General features: G+C 38.8%; 1 non-coding gene across 1 annotated transcript; it reads left to right on the top strand.

The window, feature by feature from the left end:
• The first annotated feature begins 259 nt into the window (after window positions 1-259).
• Trnat-cgu lies at window positions 260-331 on the top strand. The gene has a single exon. It is a non-coding gene; the product is annotated as a tRNA-Thr (tRNA).
• Window positions 332-8,083: the final 7,752 nt, after the last annotated feature.

Genomic DNA, 8,083 nt, shown 5'->3' with positions numbered 1-8,083 from the left:
TCTAGCTTCCTAGTATTACTTTGGCTGTATGAGCTATTCGCCGTTTCGGCAGACGAACGTAAGACAGATATTTGAAATGTTGACCATTAAATTGCTCCATACAAATGTAAGAGCACCAATCACTCTCAAATTTTACTGGCGTATATTATTTATAAATAATGATCACGCATTAAAAATTCGCCATTATCACGTAAATAAAACTTCCTGCGCGGCCGCCACTACAACTTTAACTTCAGCGCACACCGTATGCCTCACATCTGCCTCTTTAGCTCAGTGGTAGAGCACTGGTCTCGTAAACCAGGGGTCGTGAGTTCAAACCTCACAGGAGGCAATTTATTTTTTTCGGCTTTCATGAGTAGTATACAGTTCAGGTTCAAGACTGAGCAATTACTTTTTGCATATTTCAGGGTGTAAAATATTTTATTGTTTTAAAACGACTCTGTCCGACAATATGTTGACAATAACGTCCCTTTTCTTTATTAGTCAGGCCATTTTTCGTTCCATTCATGTGATGCGAGTTATGTGGGTACTGTTCACATTTGGGTCGTTCTCAAATTTAGATCTTGGATTCTTTATTTATAATTAGTAATGACTTTCGCAGTGCACCAACATGTTAATTATGAGTCATTGTCTAGAAGAACCTTCAAAATTGTGTTTCGCTTATTTATTATGATGCAGCATTCTGTTTTCGACTTACTGAAATTCAAATGCAGTATAAACTCGTTATCACGAACTCGCGGTTAACGCGAAAAAAAAAAAAAAAAAAAAATTGTCCCACCACGAATACATTAGTTCTTATGGTATGTTTTATCGGTTAATACGAATTTCGGTTAAGGCGAATTACGAACTCTTGTTTCAGTTCCTAGCGTAATTAAATTTCACTGTAACACAAACTTCCGGCCTTAGAGTATTCTAAAGCGTACTTTTTTTTCCGAAATGAATGTAGGAAATGTAGCTACAAAGCTAATTATACTTTTTGTTGACTCGTTATTAACGTATTGTAGGTCGGTAGCCGCGATTATAACCTCAACAATCAGCGTATGGTGTACATTGCAAGACATTCAATAGTGTGTGCAGCAGCATTTAGGAACGAACTCAGTGCCAGGTCTTACAGGTGCTCTGTTAGTCGTAGACGTATCGAGTTGGAATACCGAATAAAAACTACAGTTACAACCGGTACCGTAGCACGCGAAAATGGCAGAGAGGAAACAGACAGCTCTAAAAGTACAGTTAAAGCTTAAGATTCTAGATGAAGTGGACCGTGGTACCAAGAAAACAGCAATTGCAGAGCAGTTTGGAATACCTAAATCTACTTTATGTACGATTATTAAGAATCGAGAAAAAATTATTAATGCTTTGGCATCAGGTTCTGGAAACAAAGCTAAACAAATTCGTATCCTACCGCCAACTATAAAGACATCGAGACGTTACTGCTAAAATTGTTCAATCATACGCGTGCATCTAACATACTGGCCCTGTGATTCAGTCAAAAGCAAATGATATTGCTAAAGATATGGACATCGAAGACTTCCGTTGTTCTGCTGGTTGGTTGTATCGGTTCCAAAAGAGACATTCAATTTCATCTGTACAAATTTGTGGTGAAGCAAATAGAGTTGATGAAGAAAGTGCCAACAGCTGGTTGCATAAATTCAACCGAGTGAGGGAAAAATATGCCTCGTGTGATGTGTTTAATGTGGATGAAACTGGATTTTTCTACAATCTTTTTCCAAATCACACCCTGGGGATAAAATGTGATAAGTGTCACGGTGGAGCACTGTTGTATTGTGCTGTAATGCTGACGGCAGTGAGAAGTTTCGTCCCTGGGTTATCGGTAAATCCGAGAAACTACGTTGTTTTAAAAACATGAATATGGACACTTTATCTTGCATCTACTCTCACCACAAGAAAGCTTGGATCGATGGCACATCATTTCGCAAGTGGCTTCATCGTTTCAACAGTCGAATGGTTGCTCAAAATAGACATGTTCTTCTTACATTGGACAGATGTACTGCCCATAACGTTCATGATCTGAACCTATCCAACATAAAGGTTCAGTTTTTCCACACAACGCCACAAGCCGCCTTCAGCCTTTGGACCAATGCATAATTTCTCTCACAAAGAGAGCTTATCGTAAGCGACTTGTAAGAGCTGCAATTCGTGCTGCTGAAAACAATAGTGCAACCCCAAATTGGAATCTGCTTGACGCAATAAAAGCCATCGCAGCAGCCTGGAACTCAGTATCGCCACATCATACAGGGGAGTGCTTTAACACAGCTTGGAGACATAGCAACACTGAAGATGTCCACGAGTTAGAAGATGCCACTTCACCTGATGAAGGGACAGTTCTGCAGGACGTTGCGAACCCTGGGATTAGTTTCGAAGAATTCATTAGTGTAGACGACGATGTTGCCGTACGTTCTTCTGTGGAATCTGATGTGCCAAAAGCTGTGAACGAGGTGCAAGAAGGGCCATCACAAGAAAGTGGATACCATTCCACCTACCCGTCAGGAGATGTTTACAGCCTTGGACTGTAGAACGGTTCGCTTCAACATCCGACGTCACTGTTGAGTTTACAGACGCTATCATTACAACTGGTTTTGAAATTACAGAATATTATCGTTCCCATGAACGTCAGCGAACCATGACCGAATTTTTTCCAAGAAAGTAACGTACATAATTTGTGAGTACTTTTAACTTTACAATCACTTTATAGTGTTATAAGTCTACAATAACGTGATTGATAGTGTAGTATATTACACTTTAGTGTACTGCTGTACATGTATACTTATTAAAATCTGTGTTTTTCACTTAACACGAATTTTTTTAACACGAACTCCTGTTTTTTCGGTCCCTTCAGATTCGTGTTAACGAAGTTATACTGTCTGTATAAGAAAGCTATACATAGCAAAGCTTTGCTTAGCACCTGCCTTCCTGCGAACTTTGAACTAACTTGCCCCGACAGTGATTGGGGTACCTACTAAAGTTGGACTCCAAACAACGTTGCAACTCGATCATTCTCACATTAACAAATCACTGCGAGTCCTGTGTCTAACCACTGCGCCACCTCGCTCGGTTGCGATCATGTGTAACAGGATGTATAGGTATAGCAGTTGTTCCTTCCCTTGTGCAAACAACGCAGGTAATGTCTTGGGTCATGTCCAAGTTCGTATTTACTTCTTTTGTGACTTCTATTTCCCACCACTACGACCTGTCGTATTCAAAACGCCTTTCTCTATGTTCTTCCACCGCTATGTGGACCATTTAACTTCTCTTCCTATTAACCGCAAAAAGCTTAACAGCCCTATAAAATAAAGGATGTTATTCGTGTCTGTGTAACTTTCTTGCTAACTGATTTAAGCGTAAACGTTTATTTCACCTAATGACCGTCAGACCTTTGTCACGGCTGTACACACATCACTGAATTTCGTATTTTCTTTTCGACGGTATGAATTACTGTTTCTGTACCCGTAAATTCTAATTGTTCACGCACCTTCCCCAAGACTGTTTCCTTAACTTTATACGTACTTCGATTCGGTCTCTCATTCTAATTTCGTCCTAAATCGTTCTTCCCGAGCATACAAACCTTAAGTAAGTTCGAAAGTTTTTTATGCGATATTTACCGTTCCTATAATTGCTGGTTTTGTTCTTTGTCACAACGTATTGAAATACGAGCCCAATTCTGTGCAACTTCGTCAATCTTGTAACGCAATTCTTCTAAATGTGCACTAATGTATATTAAGGTACTGCAGTCATCTGCTTGTTTGATCACTTTCCACAGTTAATTGACTGTGACGAACCTAACTATTTTTCCCAACTGAGATTCAAAATTACAGAAACGATGGACTGCTTGTCTTATATTTGTACCTCAGGAGTCCATGTTTTTTATGTTTGAGTTCTCCTCTAATATTTCCGTGATTGAAATAAGTTTATGACGGTTGTCTTAAGTCATTGTATTCTTCTGAGAGTGCCAGTGGCATGTGAGATACGTTTGCTACAAACCTATGAAAATCTGCAAAACCACGAACATCCGCAGAGCAGCTTCTCTGTTAAATTCATTTTTTTCCATCTTCCTTTACTTTCCCTTTCGCTCCTGCCTGATGTTACGTTCTCTTATCGGGTTTTACCGAGCGAGGTGATGCGGTGGTTGAGGCAGTGGATTCGCATTGGGAACAAGTGGTATTGAAAATCTTCATCCAGCCATTCCAATTTAGATCCATCGTGTTGTAAGGATAGATTATTTAAGATGAATTTTGGGATGTTCCAAATGGTTATCCTGCGGTTGATATCCTCCTTAGTCTCTGTCTCTAATGATTTCACTTTCCTTTTGCTATCCGCTGATAAACGTGCAGAGTCTGTTTCGCACTGACATGGAGAGGTCCCCCGCGATGCGATCGATTTTTTGAAACCATCTATACGGTTACGTAGGTTAAGAGCCCAGGTATCACACACTGTAGCCATTACCCTGGTGGGCCCTCATTTGCGAATAACTGATGAAAAAAATTTCGGAATATTGTGTGACAATTGCGTTAAAAAAGGTGCATCACATAGTTTGGTTGCTTGGTATAATGGATAGAACAGTAGTTTTATATGAAGGAGGTTGTGGGTTCGAATCTCGCCAGCTTCAGTAGATCTTTTATTTTTAAATCTTTATCGAAATGACTTTGATCATAATTTTTATTCAATTAATTGATTTTAATGTAATTTTTTGTTTTTATTCCTTTGTCACATCATCCTAATCGTAATAACTTCTTCTTTTGCTCTCATTTTTCTTCTTATCATTCTTTTTCAACTTGAAATCTTAGTTCATGCGTTTTAAATTAATTTCATATATTAGTTTCGATTTAATTTTTTTTGTTTTGTCACCCTTGTTTTTTCGTTCACATTATGGCGTTCTTTACATCTGTTTCCCATTTTGTTTGAATTTTGTTTACCTATAAAACCGTATTTCATTTAAATCTTCATCTGCATTACTTTGTCCATCATACAATTGATTTTTAGATTATGGTTTAAGCGTTTGGTTTCAAAAAGTCAATCCCATAGTTAGGGCCTCTCCTTGTGACAAGTATCTCCACCATACAAACTCAAATTTTAAATTGTACCTCGTAGTTACTTAATTTTTGGGCAGTGATGCACACGATCCTTAATTAGCTTCCATGTCTAAAACACTTGAAACTGTGAACCAATGCTCATGCAGCGCATAATAATGACATACTAATGAGCTGTAACTACCATTTGATGAAAGGATTATAGGTAAGATTCCAGACTTTCTACTTATTACTGAAATGGACTTCATGTAGCAACCACGTATATAAGGGAACCGGGATTAGTATCAATACAGTACCACAAATGCGTTTGATGCCATTTTCACTAAAGTAATTTTGTTACTTAGCGGGGGAAAGGGGGGGGAGGAGCAAAATTCTTCTACACCTTTTCTAAAATCTGGGACAAATAAAATAAGAGTTGGAAGTCAAGAACGGATTGCTCGGATGTAGCCTTTCGCTCCTATTGTTCAATCTACACAGCGAAGCAGCAATGACGGAAATAAAAGGAAGATTCAAGTGCAGTATTAGAATTCAGAGGAGGGTGGGGGGGGGGGGGGAGGCAGACTGTGGATGGTTTTTAAGGCAGTTTTCGATCTGCCTCGGCGAATGCGGGCTGGTTCCCTCAGTTACACCATGTCAGCGATTGCTGCGCAAACACTGTCTCCACGTACGCGTACACCATAATTACTCTACCACGCAAACATTGAGTCTATACTCGTCTGGAATGAGACGTTCCCCGGGGTTCGGTGTGGGGCGGCAGTGGGGTGAGTGGACTACTGTAGCCTGTTGTGGGGACTAAGCATCTCCGTCGTTTCTAGGTCCCCAGTTCAATACATACATACATACATACATACATACATACATACATACTGATTAGCACTGGCAAGAAGGGCATATCAAACATAGGCCATATTTTGAGGAAGAAATTTCTGAGAATGTACGTTTGGAGCACAGAATTGTATGGTAGTGAACCATGGACTGTGAGAAAACCGGAACAGTAGTGACTCGAAGCATCTGAGATGTGGTGCTACTGAAGAATGTTGAAAAATTAGGTGGACTGATAAGTTAACGAACGATGAGGTTCTCTGCAGAATCGACAAGAGAAGGTGAAAGGTGGCTACACTGAGCCACAGCGCCAGAGATTGCGCCAAAGTGTTTTACACCGCCGCCTCCACTGGCAGTGCTTGTCGAGATGTGGCAGTAGTCAGTGCTAGTCAGTGCTTGTTGAGAAGTAGTTGGAGTCAAGTCGTTGTTGAGATGTCGTCGTAGTGAGTGGTTGTGCAGATCTTGCTGAGAGGATATTGATAGCTGTACTATTTGAGGCCATGTTTTATCCAGTTGTTTGATGGGCTAGACAGCAGATGTTGTTCGAATGGAGATATTGTAATGATCAGAGTGCTTTCCGTCAATATATATGAAGGTAAAAAAATTCCCTTTTTTTCATTATTTCAATGTCTTAAATAATGCGTCATTACAGGTTCAGTCAACAAAGCATCTGGCTTGTGTTCTTGTATTAGAGTGTAATTCTGGTTTCCTTACGCAATTATAGTATTTCTATTTTTTTAAATTACTTCAGTATAAATGGTATTTAAAATTTCTTGTCTTATTGAAGAAGAACCGTGCCAGATGTGTACGTTGAATCACACTTCCACACACAGGACAGTTACGCTTGTGCTTTGGTTTCGTACGTTTTATAGTTGCTGGGGACTTAATTAATTAATTGTGTTAGCGGAAATTTTGTTTCATTCTTTGTTGTTATTCTATGCAATCAGATTGCGTACTAAAACTAGTCAGGGGCAACCGTTTACGAGACTTCGTAATCGGACAGTCAGCTACTAAAAATTAAAAAGTATTTGCATGCATTATATTTAATGAAGCCCCCATGCACGTGGCGACCGCTGCTTCGGATCGTCCCTTGGAATTCTTCTGATTGTAAAAATAGCAGACAGTAGTATTGTTGTAGTAATTCGTAGTTTAGTAATTGTAGTCTATATTGCATGTGTAGGTTTGGTAACTGTCATTCTACTAATGGTATTTTTTGCAGAATTTAATTTTTGTTGTCTTGTATACGGGTTTAACAATTTTGTGCAAATATGAAGAGTTCAATTGTTCGTTAATCGTGTTTGAGGGAAGCATTTCGTGTGAATGATATTGTTGGTGATAAAGTGTCATTGTGTGTAATTTTCGTATAGTGACGAGTTTTGTATGTTTTGTAAATGATTACGCGATCGATGAAAAACGCAAAAATGATGGATAGTGAGAATGACGAAATTGTTAACATGGCGAACTCGCCAACACAGGAGAACAGTATGATGAATAATGAAGTTCAAAACAATTTAACAAGTCGGGAAAATAGTCCGGAACCATTTCAAAATTTTTCACAATCAAAAAATTTTCAGAATACGAGATTAACGACAGAAGATTCTGGAATTGTATCGAACACAGATAGCTTTACAGCTATGTCGACGGAAGTTAGTTTTGCGGGAAATGTTAGGGGCGAAAAGAATTTCGAACCAGTTAATATGGAGCAGTTGATGAGTGCAATATTAAATTTGGGATCTGAATTAAAAACAGAAATAGGAACAATTAAAACCAAGATGAAAGCAATGGCAACACGGTTAGGCTCACAAATAGGAACAATTAAAACCGAGATGGAAACAATGGAAACACAGTTAGGCTCACGAATAGGGACATGTTTCAAAAACATGAAAGATGAATCAAAGAAAGAAATTAGAGAAGAAGTACAACCGATCTTGAATGCTCACAATAATAGTTTAATTTCAACAGAAATTAGACAAGAGGAACAGGACAGAGAACAGAAAGAAAAAGATCGCGTGATAGTACAAAAATTTTCAGAGTTAAATTTACAATGTGCACACGATAAGGAAGAAATATTTGAGAGAATCGAGGAATCCGTACCAAATGACAGAATAAATAACCTAACACAACAGTATGAACAGTTAACTACTAAATGTGTCAATACTGAAACCCGAGTCGTGACACTTACGGAAGACGTAAATAAACAGAAAGAACAAATAGGT

This window comes from Schistocerca americana, chromosome 3, assembly GCF_021461395.2.
Source record: "Schistocerca americana isolate TAMUIC-IGC-003095 chromosome 3, iqSchAmer2.1, whole genome shotgun sequence".
Classification (NCBI taxonomy): Eukaryota; Metazoa; Arthropoda; class Insecta; order Orthoptera; family Acrididae; genus Schistocerca; species Schistocerca americana.
The sequence above is the reverse complement of the archived record's forward strand: the minus strand, read 5'-3'. Positions and strand labels throughout refer to the sequence as shown.